Source organism: Cherax quadricarinatus, chromosome 56 (genome assembly GCF_038502225.1).
Source record: "Cherax quadricarinatus isolate ZL_2023a chromosome 56, ASM3850222v1, whole genome shotgun sequence".
Taxonomy (NCBI): domain Eukaryota; kingdom Metazoa; phylum Arthropoda; class Malacostraca; order Decapoda; family Parastacidae; genus Cherax; species Cherax quadricarinatus.
This window is the reverse complement of record NC_091347.1, coordinates 6140205-6164696: the sequence shown is the minus strand read 5'-3', so window position 1 is coordinate 6164696 and position 24492 is coordinate 6140205. Positions and strand designations below refer to the sequence as shown.

General features: G+C 41.5%; 1 protein-coding gene across 2 annotated transcripts in view; it reads left to right on the top strand.

Annotated features, from left to right (window-relative positions):
- Positions 1-1679: 1679 nt before the first annotated feature.
- The window catches only part of LOC128700629 (uncharacterized), a 343321-nt gene continuing 320508 nt past the window's right edge, over positions 1680-24492 (top strand). For both annotated transcript variants that reach the window (XM_070097051.1, XM_070097050.1), the window contains exon 1: positions 1680-1830. The gene's annotated coding sequence lies outside the window, so the exon portion shown is untranslated. The remainder of the gene's footprint in view (positions 1831-24492) is intronic.

Here is a 24492-nt window from a genome sequence, read left to right as displayed (position 1 = left end):
GCAAGGAGGTTTCAGAGTGGGTAGGGGATGTGTAGATCAAGTGTTTACATTGAAGCATATATGTGAACAGTATTTAGATAAAGGTAGGGAAGTTTTTATTGCATTTATGGATTTAGAAAAGGCATATGATAGAGTGGATAGGGGAGCAGTGTGGCAGATGTTGCAAGTATATGGAATAGGTGGTAAGTTATTAAATGATGTAAAGAGTTTTTATGAGGATAGTGAAGCTCAGGTTAGGGTATGTAGAGGAGAGGGAGAATACTTCCCGGTAAAAGTAGGTCTTAGACAGGGATGTGTAATGTCACCATGGTTGTTTAATATATTTATAGATGGGGTTGTAAAAGAAGTAAATGCTAGGGTGTTCGGGAGAGGGGAGGGGATTAAATTATGGGGAATCAAATACAAAATGGGAATTGACACAGTTACTTTTTGCTGATGATACTGTGCTTATGGGAGATTCTAAAGAAAAATTGCAAAGGTTAGTGGATGAGTTTGGGAATGTGTGTAAAGTTAGAAAGTTGAAAGTGAACATAGAAAAGAGTAAGGTGATGAGGGTATCAAATGATTTAGATAAAGAAAAATTGGATATCAAATTTTGGAGGAGTATGGAAGAAGTGAATGTTTTCAGATACTTGGGAGTTGACGTGTCGGCGGATGGATTTATGAAGGATGAGGTTAATCATAGAATTGATGAAGGAAAAAAGGCGAGTGATGCGTTGAGGTATATGTGGAGTCAAAAAACGTTATCTATGGAGGCAAAGAAGGGAATGTATGAAAGTATAGTAGTACCAACACTTATATGGGTGTGAAGCTTGGGTTGTGAATGCAGCAGCGAGGAGACGGTTGGAGGCAGAAAATTCGGAGTGTGGAAATTAGGAAAAGGTGTGGAGTTAATAAAAGTATTAGTGAGAGAGCAGAAGAGGGGTTGTTGAAGTGGTTTGGTCATTTAGAGAGAATGGATCAAAGTAGAATGACATGGAAAGCATTTAAATCGGTAGGAGAAGGAAGACGGGGTAGGGGTCGTCCTCGAAAAGGTTGGAAGGAAGGGGTAAGGGAGGTTTTATGGGCGAGGGGCTTGGACTTCCAGCAGGCGTGCACGAGCGTGTTCGATAGGAGTGAATGGAGACGAATGGTATTTGGGACCTGACGATCTGTTGGAGTGTGAGCAGGGTAATATTTAGTGAAGGGATTCAGGGAAACCGATTATTTTCATATAGTCGGACTTGAGTCCTGGAAATGGGAAGTACAATGCCTGCACTCTAAAGGAGGTGTTCGGGATATTAGCAGTTTGGAGGGATATGTTGTGTATCTTCATACGTATATGCTTCTATACTGTTGTATTCTGAGCACCTCTGCAAAAACAGTGATTGTGTGAGTGAGGTGAAAGTGTTGAATAATGAAAGTATTTTCTTTTTGGGGATTTTCTTTCTTTTTTGGGTCACCCTGCCTCGGTGGGAGACGGCCGACTTGTTGGAATATATATATATATATATATATATATATATATATATATATATATATATATATATATATATATATGTGCTAAAAATAGCCCTGTTATTCTATCAGTGGTTAAGAAGCTAGTAAACTGTTTGGTCTTATTTTTTATTTTTTTGTGCAAATTGCGACGTCGAGATGTGTAGCAGCTAACTTGTTTTGTCTCAGTGTGCGTCCAGCCATGGTGGAGGAAGGGTGTAACGCTTCTCACTCCATATAAGCACCATTTTCTCGTCCTGAGAACGATATATAAGAACACAATCGAACTCTGAAGGGCCAGTGAACAACTGGGAAAGAGGCTGGAGCATTCCTAATGTCAAGAGTGAGAAATTGGTAAGTAACAAAGATTGTAGTGGTGTATGACAAGGAGGCAATTGCTTCTGGTCTTGGATTATCATAAATGTAAATAACAGTATAACTTAAATTTATAAGATTTTTAGGTTGTTTTATTCATTTTTTTTTTGGGGGGGGGATAACTTTGTGGTAACTTAGTATACCTATTAGGTACCGTAAATTGTGAAGTTAACTGTGATTATAAGTGAACAATCGTAGGCTGTGAAAGTTAACTGTGATTATAAGTGAACAATTGTAGGCTGTGAAAGTTAACTGTGGTTATAAGTGAACAATCGTAGGCTGTGAAAGTTAATTGTGGTTATAAGTGAACAATTGTAGGCTGTGAAAGTTAATTGTGGTTATAAGTGAACAATTGTAGGCTGTGAAAGTTAACTGTGGTTATAAGTGAACAATCGTAGGCTGTGAAAGTTAACTGTGGTTATAAGTGAACAATCGTAGGCTGTGAAAATTAATATCGCGCCACTATGGGCAGTATTGTATGATCAGTATTGACATTGGTTAATATTTCACTGGCAACACTGGTTTTAGTTCAGGTTTAAAAATATGCTAACCAATGTGAGGAAGATAATTTTAAATCTAAAGTTAGTTTTGCTCTGTGTGGTCACCGGTGGCTTATTGACCTTTATATGGGGTCTTGGGTGGCTTATTGATTCTTATATGGGGTCACCGGTGGCTTATTGACCTTTACGTGGATTCATGGATAGCTTATTGACCTTTACGTGGGGTCACGGGTGGCATATTGACCTTTGCGTGGGGTCACGGGTGGCATATTGGCCTTTACGTGGGGTCACGGGTGGCATATTGACCTTTACGTGGGGTCACGGGTGGCATATTGACCTTTACGTGGGGTCACGGGCGGCATATTGGCCTTTACGTGGAGTCATAGGTGACTTATTGACCTTTACGTGGGGTCACGGGTGGCTTATTGACCTTTACGTGGGGTCACGGGTGGCATATTGACCTTTACGTGGGGTCACGGGTGGCTTATTAACTTTTACGTGGGGTCACGGGTGGCATATTGACCTTTGCGTGGGGTCACGGGTGGCATATTGACCTTTACGTGGGGTCACGGGTGGCTTATTGACCTTTACGTGGGGTCACGGGTGGCTTATTGACCTTTACGTGGGGTCACGGGTGGCTTATTAACATTTACGTGGGGTCACGGGTGGCATATTGACCTTTACGTGGGGTCACGGGTGGCTTATTGACCTTTACGTGGGGTCACGGGTGGCTTATTAACCTTTACGTGGGGTCACGGGTGGCATATTGACCTTTGCGTGGGGTCACGGGTGGCTTATTGGCCTTTACGTGGGGTCACGGGCGGCATATTGACATTTACGTGGGGTCACGGGTGGCTTATTGACCTTTACGTGGGGCCACGGGTGGCATATTGACCTCTACGTGGGGTCACGAGTGGCATATTAACCTTTGCGTGGGGTCACGGGTGGCTTATTGACCTTTACGTGGGGTCACGGGCGGCTTATTGGCCTTTACGTGGGGTCACGGGTGGCATATTGACCTTTACGTGGGGTCACGGGTGGCATATTGACCTTTACGTGGGGTCACGGGTGGCATATTGACTTTTACGTGGGGTCACGGGTGGCATATTGACCTTTACGTGGGGTCACGGGTGGCATATTGACCTTTACGTGGGGTCACGGGTGGCATATTGACCTTTACGTGGGGTCACGGGTGGCATATTGACCTTTACGTGGGGTCACGGGTGGCATATTGACCTTTACGTGGGGTCACGGGTGGCATATTGACCTTTACGTGGGGGTCACGGGTGGCATATTGACCTTTACGTGGGGTCACGGGCGGCATATTGACCTTTACGTGGGGTCACGGGCGGCATATTGACCTTTACGTGGGGTCACGGGCGGCATATTGACCTTTACGTGGGGTCACGGGTGGCTTATTAACCTTTACGTCTCCCAAAACATCTTTCAATTTTTTTCAGAGAAATCTTGAGAGTGGAATTCCTTGCAATGTGTGAAGAGATCCTCGAAGATGGAGAGAGGGAGGGCAAAAACTGGAGGGAATGAAGTGATGGGAGGGAAGCAGATGGAAGGGAGGCAAGAATTGGAGGGAAGGAGATGATGGGAGGGAAAGCAAGAACTAGAAGGAAGATGGTGGGAGAGAGTGTTAGAATTGGAGGAAAGCAGATGGGAGGGAGGACAAGAACTGGAAAGAAGAGAGTGAGGGAGGGAGGACAAGAACTGAGGGAAAGATAGAGGGAGGGAGGTAAGGAGAGGAAGAGGCAGACAACAAAACACCATATGCTGTATATAGAAGCTACCCTCTGCTTAGAAGCTATCTTCTTAGGAGCTACTCTTTCCTTAAAATTATACACTATAAGCTAGCTGCCTCTACATGTATCTAGATAATCGAGATGACAGTATAGCAGGTTTTCCCCACCCTGCACTCTCAACAGTCACACTCCAAGTTGGTCTCCATCCTTCATTCCTCTAATTTAATAGTTGTTAAACCAAGCATTGTGTTGGCCCTGCTGCTGGTGGTAAACGACACGAGTGTGTGTGTTCGTTGATTTACCATGTTAGCCAAGGAAATGTTGTTCCTTGGGAACATCCCACTCCATCTGGAAGGATGATTGAAGCAATTCTCCACTGCGGACTTACCCTTGCGAGGTGCATTTATTCCCTGGGGGATGGAATGTACAGAGAAGTTTCCTGGCACACAAGTACGATAAAGCACCTAAATTACTGGGAACGGTTGAAGTCCCTTCATTTGTATTCCCTGGAACGCAGGCGAGAAGATACATGATAATATACACTTGGAAAATCCTAGAGGGATTAGTGTAAAAGTCACACTCGAAAATTCCTCCATACGAAAGCAAAAGACTGGGCAGGAGATGCAACATTCTCCCAGTGAAAAGCAGGGGCGCCATGAATTCACTAAGAGGCAACACAATAAGTGTCATGGGGCCCAAGACTGTTCAACTGCCTCCCAGCATACATAAGGGGGATTACCAATAGATCCTTGGCTGTCTTGAAGGCGCTGCACAGGCACCTAAAGTTAGTACATGATCAGCCGGGCTGTGGTTCTTTCGTCGGTCTACGTGCGGCCAGCAGTAACAGCCTGGTTGACCAGACCCTGATCCACCATGAGGCCTGGTTTCAGACCGGGCAGAGGAGGAGTTGACCCCCGAAACCCTCTCCAGGTAGATGGATTAAGAAATTACCATACATCATATTTTTAAATCTCGTACAGGTGAACCTGCAGTGTGCTATGCAACAGAAGGATGTAGGGTGACGGAAGACGGACCCTCTGGTGTAACTCTGCAGGTCCTTGCATGAGACTTAAATATAATCACAAAAGTGATTATTACAGCCAGTGTACATTTGATACATTTATTGATACAGAATCATTAATGGTTCCGGCAATATTGCCAAACTAGGGTGTACAGGGAATGAAATCAATAGTCAGCGACCGAGCTGAAAATATAGCACCAACATATTTCAAAAAAAAAAAAATCGGATAAAAAGAAATATTAGCTGACACAGTGAGGACTGTAGTACCTGCGTACAGGTCTAGGTATGAAGCATACAATACGCTGTATGAGCCTTGTAGGTTTAGCGCTTTATTTTTTATTATAATGATGTATACAATAAACAGTCGGTCACTGAAATAGAAAATGTTACCCATAGGCGCATTAAATCCTCCAAAACATATTCGTTTAATCCTCAGTGTTGCTACAACAATGAAATTTTGCAGAGTGCTGTACAATGAAGGCACTGCTGCATACAGTTGTATACACTGGAAGGTGTTTTCTTGCATCTGCATTTCACATGCTCCTGGCACACTGTTGCAATTGAAGGAATTGTGATCCACTGTGGAAAGTTTATTCCCTCCTCTCTTGCAGCCATGAACACGCGAATTGTGTTTTTGACGAACATGTTGAGAAATGGTACAACTAATGTTAGATTAAATATAGGGGAACTTAGCTTGATAGACAGCTTTTGCCTACACAGCCGCCCCTGCAGGTGAGGTCTTGAGAAGCTGTCGTAGCCACTTCTCAATGGGCTGAAAAAGATATATATTGGAAATAAATTACCCCTAGGGGGTATTATGTCAGCATATTTCATTAACTGATTGCTGACTGGAAAACTTACTTGTATGGACTCGAGGGTTCGCTCCTCACCAGGGTTTATAAGTTACTAGATCGTAATTTTGTTCTCAACTGCGCAGTCAATAGAACTCGAATACGTCTTAGTACACTTACCTGGGTATACGTATCTGACCCGTAATTACACCCGGATATCCGATGACTTGATTGAAGAATAGCGTTCTTTGAAGTATGTCGCACTACACTCTGTTGGATCCCAACACTCGTTACATTGTTCATCAAGATTTGTTCATTTATTAACAATCTGTTTACTAAAGAAGCTGATCACACTTCTCTGCAAGTGTTTATTGTGCTCAGTACGGATCAGTGTTCTTTGTTGATTATCCTGGCGTCAGAGTTTCAGTAGGGTGAAAAGTAATTTGACCTCACAGCGTCTCCCCGCACGTCTCTTGTCCCCAGCATAAAGGTAACGATGGCCTAGTATTTTTCCCCTCCTTGCCAAATTTCCACTAAGAAGCAAAGCAGAATGCTTGATTCCTGCTGTCTTTAGCATAGACAACAATGTACACTATCTTTACCATGGTAATAAAGTGGGAGGAGGATTTTCCTTAATTGTCCTGCTAAGGTAAGAGATGGACTGTCTCTTATTAAACTAAATTCTTGCAAGGAGCAGCGGCCGCGTGACCACGTCACATGCTCGTCTTACTGCATCTGGGATCAATTACTTGCTGTAGCAGTAAACAAGATGCTTGCCCCTACTGAGAGGCCTGGGCCCCTCAGGGCTGAAGTGGGCTGAAGGGGGCTGATACCGCCCTCCTGGAGAAAATTTCTCCACAGAATACCTTAATTAACGTTTTGGTTTTTGTAATATATTTTCTTCCTCATTACACTGACTGACATCTCCCTTCCATAGATCTGGATGAAGAACGGTTCCAATGCATTAAACCTCCAGTTGTTAAGCTCATGTTGCTGGAATGGGTGATTTATTAGATTAGTCATTGAATCTGTGACATTTATTGGATGCATTTTTCCAGGCTTTGAAATACATTGCATTTAAGCGTCACTTCAAAGCCGATGTGGAATATGCGGCGAGGAGCCACAAAGAGGGGAAGAGCTGCACTTCACTCAGGTTTGAGAGCATCTGTCAGTTCTCTGATGTTAATGACTGTTTCCCCGATCCCCGTACCTCACCATGATGTTACATTCTTCATTGATAAAACTGAACCGGGAAAAGTGATGGACCAGAATCACATCGGTGTTGGTTGTCCTCACCAGCATGACAAGCCTTGTGACAGTGTCCTCCAGGTTGCTCTTAGTATCTCAGCTTCAGGACTTAAATGATCAACTCTCTCTCCAGGGAAGTGTAATCGATGCATTGCTTCATACACAAGAAATCGGAAAAGTTCCACCATTTTGGTTCTCTTGCGGAGAAAGTCAGACCAGTCCTTCAGAACTCTCGCATTTGACCTCACTTTCAGGTGGCTGCCTTGCCCACGCTCATCCCTCGCCCCTCGCTGGATGAACATTTCTAGTTACACCACATCTGAGAACTTGCTGGTAAGTGTTTTCTTGATCACACTAACGACTTTTGGGATATCTGCCATCTCAGAAATTCTCATCTGAACTATGACTTTTGAGTTAAGAACTGTTTGTATTCTTACTTGCAGCACATTTTTCAGTTAAGCGATGTCTTTGGAACAGGGAAGATTAAGGGTTTCAACAACTATGTACGGTTTCTTTTCCTTTGCCATCCTCCGTGTTGTCTTGTATGAGGCGAGAAGCCCTGCAAGAGACCCGATCATGCAGTTGATTACGTATATCAAAACGAGTTTGAAGAAATCAACGTTCTTATCATTGAAGGTAGGATGGCAGTCACTCAGGTAGCATCTGTGGAAACGTGGTTTATATTAACCCTCCGACAAAACCTTGCAACATACTGCACACTGTTGTGAACGACTTATTTTAATGATGGACGTGAAGCAGTACTGCAAGTAATTTTCATAACGACTTTTTGTTTTATTGTCAAAATTTATGAATGACAACGAGATAGAATGTTTTATTGCAATTATTATTATTCCTATTATTATTAGTATTCCTGTGATTATTATTAATATTGTTATTATTATTACTCTTACTGTTAGTAGTTGTGGAAGTAATCCTAGTGGTAGTATTTATTATTATTTTTATTATTGTTTACATTTAGGAAAAGGCACTTAACCCCTTAGCGCTTAGGAATGGAAGGCAGTCTGGTTCGATCCAAAGAAGAGAAGGAAATATTTAATTCCTTGAATCAAGAGCTCTCACCAACATCATAGATTAAGCATGTTAATATTTCATTTTAATACAAATGTCAGCATAATATTGTGCGTAGAAAGTATACGTAAACTTAATGAATCAGTGTCTGGCTTGATGTGGAGCTCGTACTTATAATGAGTGTACAGCGAAGGAGAGATGCTGGTGTAGTGTTGCTAGTACACCTTCCTTGCTGTGTCTAACCAGAGCTACGCTGTGTCTAGCCTCTTATGTGAGAACTACGCTGAGTTTCACCTCTTATTCTATTAGCGCCACGCTGCGTCTAACGTCTTGTGTTAGAGCTACGCTGCTGCTCGGTCACTCCCCTCAAGGAAGGTTCCTTGATGTTGGTGAGGGGCTCTTGATTTAGGGAATTGGATCTGTGCTCCAGTTCCCCGAATTAAGCCTGAATGCCTTCCACATATCCCCCCCAGGCGCTGTATAATCTTCCGGGTTTAGCGCTTCCCCCTTGATTATAATAATAATAATGCTCGGTCAGTCACAACTGCAGCCTAAGCCATGCATGGATTATTGAAATTTATACAAAGGAATATAATTTGATGTTATTTTATGTAATAACACTGAAATACTTTTATTTTTATTAAATTAAAAGAGGGTTGTCTCAGTGGGAACTGTACGTTTTTCTGTGAGCTATAAAATGATGACTGTGAATACAGAAATAAGAAAAAGCTGTGATGACAATAATAACGCAGATTATAAAATCTCACTGACGTACCCCTGATAATCTCTTCGCGTAACCCTGAGGGATAAGGCACCCTAGTCTGCGAACCCGAGATCTAGATGGTAGAGGCAAGGATAGTAAAGCAGAAGGCTCTCTCCTCATCTTCCTCCCACTGCCGGCATGAAATAGTACCATAGTACCTGATACCTGAAGGATGTTCTCTTGGCTCAGGAAATCGTAATAACACTCTTGTAAACAAATCACAGAATTGATGGGGTTCAAACCCATGTCAAGTGAGTGCTAGACCTCATTGGCCTGTGAGCTATGAGACGCACCTGCTATGGGTTACAACTGTTTTCTTGGGTCAGCGCCCCTGCGGCCCAGTCCCAGACAACATGTAGAGGATCAAGGCTGTTAATGCTGGCAGCATGCAGTCCAACGTACGAGCCAAAGCCCGGCTGATCGGAAACTGACTTAAGACAAGCTTGGTAATCCCTCTTTGTATGCTGAGAGGCTGTTGAAAAGTCTTGGACCTCTTGCACTTATTGTGTTATGTTTTAGTGTACTCGTGATACCCCTGCTTTTCAACTTGGCATTGTATGCCAATAATGGGTGGTACTTGCTAAGCATGGGTCTTTAGGCTAACTGCAATACTTTTGTATTTCGCATGCTTGTCGTGCACTCTTCGGTGTTTCTATCTGCCGAGCATCTTAGTTTTATTGGAAGTGATTCCTGTGTGCAAATTTGGGATCAGTCCCTGTAAGATTTTCCAGGTGTAAATTATAATGTACTTTTCTCGCATGTATTCCAGGAAATACAGATCAGAGTACTTCAAATGTTCCCAGTTATTTAGGTTCTTTACTGAATTTATACACGCAGTGAAATTTCTTTGCACATACTATACATCTGCAGTTTCGCCCACCTTTAAAGGGCCTGTTAATGTACAGTAATATTCCAGCCTAGACAGAATAAGTGACTTAAAACAGACCATCATTAACTTGGCATCTCGTTTTGAAGGTTTTTGTTATCCATCTTATTTTCCTCGTAGTTGTGATAACTACACTTCTGGACCTTGAACGTGAGAGCCTTTGACATTATCACTTTTAAGTCCTTTGTTGATAAACTAGACACATGTGCAACACTTGTATCTTTAATGAGGAAACGTTTCGCCACACAGTGGCTTCATCAGTTCATACAAAGGAGAATGGTGAAGAACAGGAGTAGTTTGAGGTAATCAGTCCCTCAGCCTGAGGGACTGATTACCTGTTTTCACCATTCTCCATTGTATGGACTGATGAAGCTACTGTGTGGCGAAACGTTTCCTCATTAAAGATACCCAAGTGTTGCACATGTGTCTAGTTTATCAACTTGCCGGTTCTCTGAACCATTCATCTAAAGTCCTTTGTTAGTTTCTCGTCCTATTGTGTTTTTTAGATTTAGTTTATACTTCATTCTAGTTTTTATTTTATCATTTTTCCATGGAGGAGCAACTGAAATTTGTCCTCATTGACCATCATATTGCTTTCTGTGGCCCACTGGAAGACTTGGCTAGTATCTGCTTAGAGATTTACAGCGTCCAAAATGGATGGCATGGTGTTATGATTTATGTCTGTGTCGGGTACGAGGATGAGGAAAAGTATGGGGGGAGAGTACTGTGTCTTGGGGAACAGAACTTTTCACTGTGGCAGTCTCTCAGCTCTGTTTACTTTCACTCTTTACATTCTGTTGGTTGATAACTCATCTGCAAACTCTTTAAGGTCTTTCTTTGGCACACATTTTGTGCATTACTACACTATGCTCACACATATCGAAGGCGTTGGCGGAGTCTATAGGCACTGCATTAGCAGTGCTTGTCTTACAGTGTATCAAAGACTGTATTGTAGTGGTCCATAGTCTGGAAGCTGCGAGTGACAGTTGCGACCTGCTCTAAACCCATGTTGCCCTGATTTGAAAATTGTGTGAATCCATGTGGTTAACGATCATACTGCTTAATACGCTTTTAAAGATTTTTATAATGTGGCCCGTCAGTGCTCTCGGTCTGTAGCTCTTTGCTGCCACCTTTGAGGAGTGAGGTTATATCCGTTGTCTTGAATGGTTTTGAGATGATCCTCTTGTCTAGGTTACCTATCCATTGAATATTTAAGTCACTTTGTAGGGGTTTCTTGCAATTCTTCATGAACCTGGAATTCCCTGAGTCTGGACCTGGGGGAAAGCTCATGGATATGCTGTTAATGGCGTTTTCGACGTCCAGTGAGCCTAGGGTTATGTCGGAAATTCTGGAGACATTGACAAAGTTTTGAGCATCGTTCGTGAAGAATTCATACGGATTGTCATCCTGATTAATGGCTCGTTGAACACAGAGTCATATTAAGAGTAGTCGTATTTACTACATTCTTCCATTTTAAATGTCTTAATTTAAATTCACCCAGCAACAAGATATTTGGGGCAGGGTTTTAAGGGTTTTTCAGACAGGTTTCGATTTCCATTAGCGGGTTTTTAAACTACTGGTAGGTTGTATCTGGTGGTTTATATACAATTACAATAAAACTTCTATTATACCATTTGTGCTGTTAACTCGTTGTAAATGAACGACTCATTTACCAACCTCACCACCTTGTTGCCTGTTTTTTTTCGGCTGCATCTAAGTAGACTTAACTCTGGTATCCATATTTCATTGTTAAGTTTTTAATGTTTGTCTCGGTAAAAGCTACAAACATTTCAGTGAGAAGTTAAATTAGTTAAATTAGGCTATACATTTAAAAATATTCATGTTGATGAAGATAACATTCTTGCAATAGAACTAACAACGTCTCATGGACAACTAGTGATAGGAACTGGATATTTTCCCCCGAGACAACAATATATAGAGTCAATTCCTCTACATAGAATATTAAGCAGGAATATTCCAACAATTCTAGCTGGAGATTTTAATGCTCATCACCCTGCCCTCTTCAACTGTGGAGCTGGTATTCCACTGGGTGACTTAAAAGGAAAACAACTCTTTAATATGATGACAGCTAGAAACTTGTCATTTCAAGGCCCATTCTTCAAATCGTACATTGGACCTCATCCAGGAACACCAGATATAGTACTGACAAACAGAGACTGTGACATCTTTCACTGTCGTATATCTCCTGGTGGAAATGTAGGATCTGACCATACCCCTGTTATAATACAACTACAAACTTCTCCATTTAGAATACCTGTAACTCCTAAACCCAATCTTAACACCCTAGGATTTGACCCCTTCAGGGCATATCTGGGTGAGGATGAAATTGTGTCATTGGAAAATCTACCTTCCACAGCAATTGATGATGCAATCAGGTCCCTGCACAATCGAATAATTGAAGCTACTAATGCAACTTGTCAGCTTCCACAAAGATATACCAACAATATAAATCTACTAGGGAAATTAGAGACAGTTTAAGAAATTATCAAGCAGAATGTCGAAGGCATCTTCAAACACGACAACCACCAGCAGCTACACTGCACCGCCCCTCAAGGAAGGTTCCTTGATGTTGGTGAGGGGCTCTTGATTTAGGGAATTGGATCTGTGCTCCAGTTCCCCGAATTAAGCCTGAATGCCTTCCACATCCCCCCCCCCCAGGCGCTGTATAATCCTCCGGGTTTAGCGCTTCCCCCTTGATTATAATAATACACTGCACCGATTAAGGCAAGAATTAATTAACTTGATTAGTCATCACAAAAGGGACTTATGGAAATTGCTAGTTCTTCAAGCTAATCAGTATAAACGTGAACCAGCAAAATTTTGGAGTAAGATCCGACAACTTTTAGGTGCAAAGCATAAGGCTCCTAACTACCTAGTTCATACTTTCACTGATGAGGATGATGAAGAAGTTGAAATTAAACTTGACGATCCACAGGACCAGGCTAATTTGATGGGTGATGTGTGGGAGAAAATTCTCTCCCACAATCACAGTCGTCAATTTAACAATAATCATTATCAGTTGGTAAATGAATGGAGAGATGAGAACTTGGATGATCTACAACCACTACCTTCCATCGATACTTCAACTCTTGAAGATACACACCCGCTTACTAGACCTATTACATTACTAGAGATGAACCAGGTTATTGGAAGAATGCGTAATAGAGCCCCTGGCCTCTCTGGAATAACAATGAAACAAATAAAGTTCCTTCCCAGAAATTGTAAACAGTCTTTGGTAAATATCTTTAATGCCATCTTGGCCTCAGGACATTTTCCAGTTGTTTTTAAGACTGCTAGGATGATCTTTCTTGCTAAGCCCAATAAAGACATCCACCAACCTGGGAACTATAGACCTATATCTTTACTTGAAGTCACTGGAAAAGTTCTTGAGAAAGTCATTTCCAACAGATTCAACTACTATATGGAGTTTAATCACTTTTTTACTGAAAAGCAATTTGGCTTTAGAACACATAGAGGTACCAATCATGCAATAAATGTTATTTTCGATACTGTAGCAAGTCTAAAACATCAGGGCAATCTTGCCCTAATTGCCACCAGAGATGTTCATAAAGCTTTTGATAGCTTATGGCATGATGGCCTTATATACAAACTCATTGACCTACCAGACCATAATTGGACTTTCCTCAGAGTAATATATAATTTCTTAACTCAAAGAAAAATCATTCCCACCTTTCATGGCAGGTCGACTGAGCGTTTTATACCGACGGCTGGTGTCCCACAAGGTTCTTGTCTCAGTCCACTTCTGTTCAACATTTATGTGAATGACCTTCCTCAACCAGAGTTGTGATACGATTGTGACACAGTTTGCAGATGATGTTATTCATGTCGTTTCATCAACTCCGGTAACAGGAAAATACAAGTATGAGAGAGTCATAGAAAAAATTAATATTGAACTTCGTCGAACATCTAATTGGGAAAAGAAGTGGAGAATTACGACTAATCCTGACAAGGTCCTTGTTAGCACGATAGGATGTTTTGCATCAACAATTGAAGATAAAGGAGGTATCTCCATCAGAGGTACACCTGTAGCCATTAGAAACCCTAACACGATTTTGGGATACGAAATAGACAGGCTGCTCCACTCAACATCTCATATAACTAAAAAGATCAACATAGCCAAAGCCGGTCTTAGCAGTCTCTTTCGATTCAATCAAGCCCCTCAACATGTCAAAAAACATCTGTATAAAATGTTAATAAGACCTATACTCGAATACCCTTGTCCCAATGTCATTAACAACTAAGACAAATATGCTACGGTTACAAAGGGTCCAGAATAGAGCTTTTCGCTTCATTACCGATACCAGGAGGAGAGACAGAGTTAAAATGGCGGATTTACACATACAACAAGATATTACTACCATAAATGTACGCCTTGACACCCTAAAAAAGAAACAACTCTATACAATGCAAGAACTATACATGCCAGATAGAGAACATCCTATACAAGTGGTAAATACCACCGATTATATCATCAATACTCCTCCTCACAGGACTCAAAGAATGACTCTCCCACAGAGGGTCCGTCGTTTTATACATAAAGATTATTACCATCGACCCATGATATTGAGCAACCTCCCTGATGAAGAAGATTGGGTAACACCAGAACCCTTCTATGTATACTGAGAACATCATCGCCCCCAATTAGGGAGACATCTTATATAACAATCTAATGTAAAAATTATGCTATTTACCATGGCTGGACACCACCTGTAAGAAGCCATTGTCACGTAATTCTATAAACTGGCCAGAAAATTATTGCCTTCATTGTCGCATAAATATCCGTTGTGCAATCGCAAAAAAAAGAAAAAAAAAAGCAAAAAAAAAAGCAATTGCAACTTGTATAATTACTACCAATTCAGAGTCATGTACTTATATATCTGTTATATCTATGTGACTCTGATGGGTTAGTATTATACCTCTTAAAGAATATCTTATCATTTCACATACACTTTTTAAATTACACCAAAGTGGTTGGGTCACTTACCTTTTATATCCTACCTCTCTCCCCCCTCCCACCCTTTTCCAAAATTTCTATCCTTACCCATCCTTCTTCCTTACCCATCTTACCAAAGCTCTGGTCTGGATACCGAATACCAATAATAACATAAGAGATAAGATTTCGTTCGGATTTTTAATCCCGGAGGGTTAGCCACCCAGGATAACCCAAGAAAGTCAGTGCGTCATCGAGGACTGTCTAACTTATTTCCATTGTGGGCCTCAATCTTGTCCCCCAGGATGCGACCCACACCAATTGACTAATACCGAGGTACCTATTTTCTGCTAGGTGAACAGGACAACAAGTGTAAGGAAACACGTCAAAATGTTTCCACCCCGCCGGGAATCGAACCCGGGCCCTCCGTGTGTGAGGCGAGAGCTTTAGCCACCGGGGCCTGGTCGCCTGGTATTCTGTTCTTGTTTCTTGGTAGGAGACCTTGTATGTTTGTAAACATGTTATATTACTTTTGTGAAGGTTATGCTGGGGAAGGGTTGTTGCCATTAATATATGTGGCTCTGATGAGCCAGCCACTAACTGTTTACCATCCAACATGGCTCCCAGGTGGTGATACATGCGTACCATTTCTTGCTATTTATTTCGCATCCTGGCATTAGAATATCTCTGGTGTCTGTATGTTTGTAATTGCCACATTTAATGTGACGTTCACGAGGCTTAACTCACCTCGTTCCCTTCATGTGGAATACTAAACAGTTTTGTTGTAGTATCGTTTCGTATTTAACTATAGCCTGTGCTAACCTTCCTATGGTGTAGAAATATACCTAGTTGGATGAATCTTATTGTGGCTAGCTGGTCTAGTGGCTAACGCGACGGGCTGGAGTTTTGAGACTCTATGACCGCGGGTTCAATCCCGGCCGGGGGTATGGTTTTTTTTCGTGGAAGGGCATATGTCTCTTGTTTAGATTTCGGCATTTCTCTGGATGGTCGTAGTTGCATGTACCATTCCTGTCACCCGTCTCTCCATATTTGCGGACGCCCCAAGCATAGCGCCAACACTGTTGGATGTTCTGTTTGCTGTGATTTTTGGTGTTTGAGCTATCTACTGTTTCATTTGTTTCGTTGGAGCTATTGATGTTAGTTCCTGTACAATTTATGTGTACATTTCGTCTTTCATTATGGTTTTTACTCTGGTTTATTCTGGCTTACTTTATGGTTCACATCGTGGTCTCTTACAACCTCGGATACATTTGATTCTGCTCCTGTAAAATGAGTCAGGGCCTCGGTCAGTAAACGATTTACCTCTGAACTCCGTGTAATATTACTGTCCAGGTCTGACAGGGTACCTGTTCTCTCTACGTCTACACTCGAGTATTCCGTTTGTATTCACGTGTGCTTCCAACTTAATGTTTTATGTTGGTATTTATGTTTTATGTTGGTATTTATGCTTTATTTTGGTATTACTGTTTTATATTTTATGTTGGTATTACTATTATCACTGGTTTCCCTCTCCTCATCCTCGTGTATTATTGCGTTACCGTGGGACTGTACACGTTGTGGTTGCTCGCTCTACATCTCACACTTATCTTTCAGCTTTTCTGTCATCGACGCAAGGCAAGATTAAAATAAAGAGGCTCCCTAGTTTGACCTGATGATTTTTATAAAATGTTTACCATCCTTAGAAATTAAGATGTATCCTCAGCACAGATCCAGTAGGTATTTTGTTCACCCCTGATAATTACAGAGATGTGCATGTTGTATGAGCTATGTGCATGTTGTATGAGCTATGTGCATGTTGTATGAGCTATATACATGTATGAGCTATATACATGTATGAACTATATACATGTATGAGCTATGTACATGTTGTATGAGCTATATACATGTATGAACTATATACATGTTGTATGAGCTATGTACATGTTGTATGAGCTATATACATGTATGAACTATATACATGTATGAACTATATACATGTTGTATGAGCTATGTACATGTTGTATGAGCTACCACTTGACAGTGAATCTACGTGGGGAAAGTGTCTAGATTCTTTTGTATTTGCTGCACGTAGTTCAAGAAGAAATTTCTTAACTCACCCGTCGTGTCCATGTATGAGCTATATACACCACTATGTACATGTTGTATGAGCTACCACTTGACAGTGAATCTACGTGGGGAAAGTGTCTAGATTCTTTTGTATTTGCTGCACGTAGTTCAAGAAGAAATTTCTTAACTCACCCGTCGTGTCTACCACCATCACAACTTTTGTTTACGCTGTGTGAGACAGACTCACAACAAATGACAAAATGTGAAAAACAAATTCTGATGACCTCATTTTTTTTTTACGGTCAGAATATTTTTTCCAAGACTTGTGTGTCACCGCTGACAAAAAATGTATAAAACAAAATAAAAATTATTATTGTTTCAGTTCTTTCTGTAATCGGAGTCACAAGTGAAAAACCAGCAGGAATATTGTGTGGATCAAAGTAACCTTGTGTGGATCAAAGTAACCTTGTGTGGATCAAAGTAACTTTTCTGGATCAAAGCAAGTCGCATGTGATTCAAAGGTAATATACATCAAAACAACTTGCGTGTAAGTCAAAGGAAAATTGTGTATCAAAATTACTTGAGTGAGGACCAAATGACTTGAGGTGGGGATCAAAGTAACTTGAGGTGGGGATCAAAGTAACTTGAGGTGGGGATCAAAGTGACTTGAGGTGGGGATCAAAGTGACTTGAGGTGGGGATCAAAGCGACTTGAGGTGGGGATCAAAGTGACTTGAGGTGGGGATCAAAGTAACTTGGTGGGGATCAAAGTAACTTGAGGTGGGGATCAAAGTAACTTGAGGTGGGGATCAAAGTGACTTGAGGTGGGGATCAAAGTGACTTGAGGTGGGGATCAAAGTAACTTTAGTGAGGATCAAAATGACTTGAGGTGGGGATCAAAGTGACTTGAGGTGGGGATCAAAGTAACTTGAGGTGGGGATCAAAGTAACTTGAGGTGGGGATCAAAGTAACTTGAGGTGGGGATCAAAGTAACTTGAGGTGGGGATCAAAGTAACTTGAGGTGGGGATCAAAGTAACTTGAAGTGGGGATCAAAGTAACTTGAGGTGGGGATCAAAGTAACTTGAGGTGGGGATCAAAGTAACTTGAGGTGGGGATCAAAGTAACGGGTGTTTCAGTCAAAGTAACGAAGATGGTACTGTGTTCACTGCTAAGTAAAGGTAAAACGCTAAACTTTGTTCTTGCTAAATTCTTTATGTTCGAACATTGAGCATTGTTCTTGCTAAATTGTTTGTTCAAACATTGTTCTTGCTAAATTGTTTGTTTAAACATTGTTCTTGCTAAATTGTTTGTTCAAACATTGTTCTTGCTAAATTTTGTTCAAACATTGTTCTTGCTAAATTGTTTGTTCAAACATTGTTCTTGCTAAATTGTTTGTTCAAACATTGTTCTTGCTAAATTGTTTGTTCAAACATTGTTCTTGCTAAATTGTTTGTTCAAACATTGTTCTTGCTAAATTGTTTGTTCAAACATTGTTCTTGCTAAATTGTTTGTTCAAACATTGTTCTTGCTAAATTGTTTGTTCAAACATTGTTCTTGCTAAATTGTTTGTTCAAACATTGTTCTTGCTAAATTGTTTGTTCAAACATTGTTCTTGCTAAATTGTTTGTTCAAACATTGTTCTTGCTAAATTGTTTGTTCAAACATTGTTCTTGCTAAATTGTTTGTTCAAACATTGTTCTTGCTAAATTGTTTGTTCAAACATTGTTCTTGCTAAATTGTTTGTTTAAACATTGTTCTTGCTAAATTGTTTGTTCAAACATTGTTCTTGCTAAATTGTTTGTTCAAACATTGTTCTTGCTAAATTGTTTGTTCAAACATTGTTCTTGCTAAATTGTTTGTTCAAACATTGTTCTTGCTAAATTGTTTGTTCAAACATTGTTCTTGCTAAATTGTTTGTTCAAACATTGTTCTTGCTAAATTGTTTGTTCAAACATTGTTCTTGCTAAATTGTTTGTTCAAACATTGTTCTTGCTAAATTGTTTGTTCAAACATTGTTCTTGCTAAATTGTTTGTTCAAACATTGTTCTTGCTAAATTGTTTGTTCAAACATTGTTCTTGCTAAATTGTTTGTTCAAACATTATTCTTGCTAAATTGTTTGTTCAAACATTGTTCTTGCTAAATTGTTTGTTCAAACATTGTTCTTGCTAAATTGTTTGTTCAAACATTGTTCTTGCTAAATTGTTTGTTCAAACATTGTTCTTGCTAAATTGTTTGTTCAAACATTATTCTTGCTAAATTCTTTGTTGAAACATTGTTCTTGCTAAATTGTTTGTTCAAACATTGTTCTTGCTAAATTGTTTGTTCAAACATTGTTCTTGCTAAATTGTTTGTTCAAACATTATTCTTGCTAAATTGTTTGTTCAAACATTATTCTTGCTAAATTCTTTGTTTAAACATTGTTCTTGCTAAATTGTTTGTTCAAACATTATTCTTGCTAAATTGTTTGTTCAAACATTATTCTTGCTAAATTGTTTGTTCAAACATTATTCTTGCTAAATTCTTTGTTTAAACATTGTTCTTGCTAAATTGTTTGTTCAAACATTGTTCTTGCTAAATTGTTTGTTCAAACATTGTTCTTGCTAAATTGTTTGTTCAAACATTGTTCTTGCTAAATTGTTTGTTCAAACATTATTCTTGCTAAATTGTTTGTTCAAACATTATTCTTGCTAAATTCTTTGTTTAAACATTGTTCTTGCTAAATTGTTTGTTCAAACATTGTTCTTGCTAAATTGTTTGTTCAAACATTATTCTTGCTAAATTCTTTGTTTAAACATTGTTCTTGCTAAATTGTTTGTTTAAACATTGTTCTTGCTAAATTCTTTTTTTGAACATTGAACATTGTTCAATAATGCTGCTGTTGCTGCTGCTTGGTGGAAGTAATAGTAGAGGTAGTATCGGATTGGTTGGTATTACTGCTGGTTGTAGTAGAGATGAGAGTAGTGATTGTAGTGGTAGTAATAGTGATAATTGTTGTGGTAGTGGTTGTGGTAGTGGTTGTGCTTCGGAGCAGAAAACATTTTATACTGAGCAGGTTATTAGATTTAGCTCAAGATTTGTGCTCTCTCCGTGGTGTGTGTGGGTGTGTGTGTGTGTGGGGGGGGGGTGTACTCGCCTATTTGTGGTTACAGGGGTCGATTCATAGCTCCTGCCCCCGCCTCTTCACTGTTTCCTACTAGGTCCTCTCTCCCTGCTCCATGAGCTTTATCATACCTCTCCTTAAAACTATGTATGGTTCCCGCCTCCACTACGTCACTTTCTAGGCTGTTCCACTGCCTGACTACTCTGTGACTGAAGAAATACTTCCTAACATCCCTTTGATTCATCTGAGTCTTCAACTTCCAATTGTGACCTCTTGTGTCTGTGTCCCTTCTCTGGAACATCCCGTCTTTGTCCACCTTGTCTATTCCGCGCAGTATTTTATATGTCGTTATCATGTCTCCCCTAACCCTCCTGCCATCCAGTGTCGTCAGGCCGATTTCCCTCAACCTTTCTTCGTAGGACAATCCCCTTAGCTCTGGGACTAGCCTTGTTGCAAACCTTTGCACTTTCTCTAATTTCTTGACGTGTTTGACTAGGTGTGGATTCCAAACTGGTGCTGCATACTCCAGTATGGGCCTGACCTAATGGTATCGGAACGCTATCCGTAGGTTTGCCAGACGCCCGTATGCTGCAGCAGTTATCTGATTGATGTGCGCCTCAGGAGATGTGCTCGGTGTTATACTCACCCCCAGATCTTTTTCCTTGAGTGAGGTTTGCAGTCTTTGGCCATCTAAACTATATTGTGTCTGCGGTCTTCTTTGCCCTTCCCCAATCTTCATGACTTTGCATTTGGCAGGGTTAAACTCAAGGAGCCAGTTGCTGGACCAGGCTTGTAGCCTGTCCAGGTCTCTTTGTAGTCCTGCCTGATCCTCATCCGATTTGATTCTTCTCATTAACTTCACATCATCTGCAAACAAGGACACTTCTGAATCTATCCCTTCCGTTATGTCATTCACATATACCAAAAACAGCACATGTACCAAAAACAGCACAGGTCCTAGGACTGACCCCTGTGGAACCCCGCTTGTCACAGGCGCCCACTCTGACACCTAGCCACGTACCATGACTCGTTGTTGCCTCCCTGTCAGGTATTCTCTGATCCATTGCAGTGCCTTTCTTATGTGTGCCCGATCCTCTAGCTTTTGCAGTAACCTCTTGTGAGGAAACGTGTCGAAGGCCTTCTTGCAGTCCAAAAAAATGCAGTCGATCCACCCCTCTCTCTCTTGTCTTATTTCTGTCACCTTGTCATAAAACTCCCGTAGGTTTGTGACACAGGATTTTCCTTTCCTGAAACCGTGCTGGTTGTCGATTATACACTTGTTTCTTTCCAGGTGCTCCATCACTCTCCTCCTGACGATCTTATCCATGACTTTGCATACTATACACGTTAGTGACACAGGTCTGTAGTTTAATGCCTCATGTCTGTCTCCCTGTTTAAAAATTGGGACTACATTTGCCATCTTCCATACCTCAGGGAGTTGCCCAGTTTCAATGGATGTGTTGATCTTTGTTAATGGCACACACAGTATCTCTGCTCCCTCTCTAAGGATCCACGGAGAGTTGTCTGGTCCCACCGCCTTTGAGGTGTCAAGTTCACATAGCAGCTTCTTCACCTCCTCCTTGGTTATGTGTACCTCATCCAGCACTTCTTGGTGTACCCCCCTGTTCTGATATCCTGGAGTCCTACTGGTTTCCACTGTAAATACTTCTTTAAATCTTGTGTTGAGCTCCTCGCATACCTCTCGGTCGTTTCTTGTGAATTCCCCATCACCCTTCCTCAGTCTGATTCCCTAGTCCTTGACTGTTGTTTTCCTCCTGATGTGGCTATACAACAGCTTCGGGTCACACTTGACTTTCGATGCTATGTCATTTTCATATTGTCGCTGAGCCTCCCTTCTTATCTGTGCATATTCGTTTCAGGCTCTTCGGCCAATCTCTTTATTTTCCTGAGTTCTCTGTCTTCTGTACCTTTTCCATTCTCTAGTACACCTAGTTTTTCCCTCCCTACACCTTTGGGTGAACCAAGGACTCGTTCTGTTCTTCCCATTATTTCTGTTTCCTTTGGCAACAAACCTCTCCTCTGCCTCAGTCACATAGTCCATCATTTCTTGTATTGGTTTTCCTGTCAGTTCCCTCTCCCACTGAATGTCTTGCAGGAAGTTCCTCATGCCTGAGTAGTTCCTCCTTTTTGTAGTTTGGCTTTTCCCATCCTATTCTTGCTACTCTCTCACTTGAAGCTCAACTATGTAGTCAAAGCACAGAACCACATGATTACTAGCTCCTAGGGGCCTTTAATACATGATATCCTCGATGTCCGAACTGCTCAAGGTGAATACAAGGTCCAGTCTTGCTGGATCATCCTCACCTCTCTCTCTAGTAGTGTCTCTAACATGTTGATGCTTGAGGTTTTCCAGTATCACATCCATCATCTTGGCTCTCCATGTTTCAGGACCCCCATGGGGCTCCAGGTTTTCCCAGTCAATCTCCTTGTGATTGAAATCACCCATAACTAGTAACTTTGCTCCCCCATGTTTGCTCTTCTGGCCACCTCGGCTAGTGTGTCGACCATTGCTCTGTTGCTCTCATCGTATTCTTCTCTTGGCCTCCTGCAATTCTGTGGTGGGTTGTACATTACTGCAATTATCACCTTATGTCCCTCGGACTGGATTGTTCCTACTAAGTAGTCCCTTTCGCCCGTGCCATCCATTCCTTCCATTTTCTCAAAACTCCACTAGTTTTTAATGAGCAGTGCATCTCCTCCTCCCCCTCTCCTCCCTTTGTCTTTCCTGAGGATTTGATATCTGGGTGGAAAGATTGCATCTGTTATCATTCTTGTGAGTTTTGTTTCTGTTAGTGCTATTATGTCTGGGGATGTCTCCTTGATTCTTTCATGCCACTCCTCACACTTATTTGTTATTCCATCTGCATTTGTATACCACACCTTCAACTTCTTTTCTAAGACTGTGGTCTGGGGGTACATTGGGGTTGGGGAAGTGGGAGACCTGATAAGGAACTATGGGTGGTTGCTGTGGGGGTGGAGTTTGTAATGCAGTGGGTGGGGGCATTGGATATGGCATGGGTGTTTTGGTTTAGAATGTTGGGTTGCACTGGGGTTGACCTGGTTGGGAGGCTTCTATAGGAAGTTGTGAGGGAGGCTGTATTTGATCTTCGTGGGTCTGGGATCTCTTGTCTGTCTCCTCCATCCCCTCTCTTCCCCTTTTGCCTTTGTACCATCTCTCTCAGTTTCTGCGTTTCTTCTTGTGTTCTATTGCGGTCGAGATAAACCTTCCAGTATGCCGGCATGTCCCTTAGTCTTGCTTTGTCCTGCAGGATCCTGTTCCGAGTCGATTCTGCCTTAAAAGTCACTTTCACTGGCCGGGTTCTTCTTCATGCAAACCCCCCTATTCTCCAAAAAAATTCCAGCTGGGTCATGTCATCTTCTCCTATTGCTTTCATGATGCTTTCAATTGCTTTTTTTTACCCTTGTTGCTTCATATGTTTCCCCTTCAGCTTCCTGGAGCCCATACACAAAGACTGACCTCTTCCTTTCATTCTCCCACTGCATATCCTTGTGTATCCACTCTTTCAATTTAATTTCCTCCATTGCAGCTTTCCTTTCTTCAGTTTCACTATCTATTGTACTTGGGCTCAGTGGCCTGTCATTTTCCCTTCTCGGCTTTCCCTGGGCTCTGCTGTGGTCTGTTAGGGCCTCCACATATAGCTTGGCTCTTTCATTTACTACAGTCCCCTCTGATAAAGCTTCTACGTGCAGTTTTGCTCTTTCCCTACAGTTCCCTTATTTGTGAGTGAGGTAGCAGTCTCTGATGTCATTCCCAAAATGTTCTTTAGTTCTTTAGGCTGTTTCAGATTTTTCAGTTCCTCTTCTAATCTCTGTATCCTAGCCTCTGCTGCTATGACTTGCATCTCCCACTTCTTGCTTTCCATATCTATCCTCTCTTCCATTCTCATGCTAAGTTCTTCTAGTTTCATTTCCCATTCATGTTCCCTTTTTGTGAGCTCTGCTGCCCAATCTTTCTTTGCAGATTCATCCTCCTGTAACTTGGTTTTCCTTCCTGCTCTCTGGCAACCCATGTTTTTATTTTGATTGCCTCAGAATGAAAAACTTATGTAATTCTGTGTGTTAGGTTAGTTGTGTGTTTGTCCGAGTGTGGAGGGGGGGGGGAGAAGGTAGAGGAGGAACTGTGGACAGTGGCTATATGGGAGAGGGGTGGGGAGGGGGATTTACGGGGGAATATGGGGAGTGAGGAGGAGGGAGAAGCAAGGGGGAAAATGAGAGAGGGAGAGGGGGGAAAGAGGGAGAGGTGGGGAGGAGGAGGGTGAATGAGAGAGGTGGGGGATCAGGGGATGGAGTGAGAGGTTAGTGGGGGAGGGGGTGAGTGTATGTGTGAGTCTGTATATATATGTGTGTGTGTGTGTGTGTGTGTGGAATTATGTGTGGGTTTATTAAGTGTCTGAAAAGTAGGAGAAATTGTGCATTGGAGTGTTATGTGGAGTCTCAGTGGTCCCCTACCTGACCAGAACCTCTTGTGAC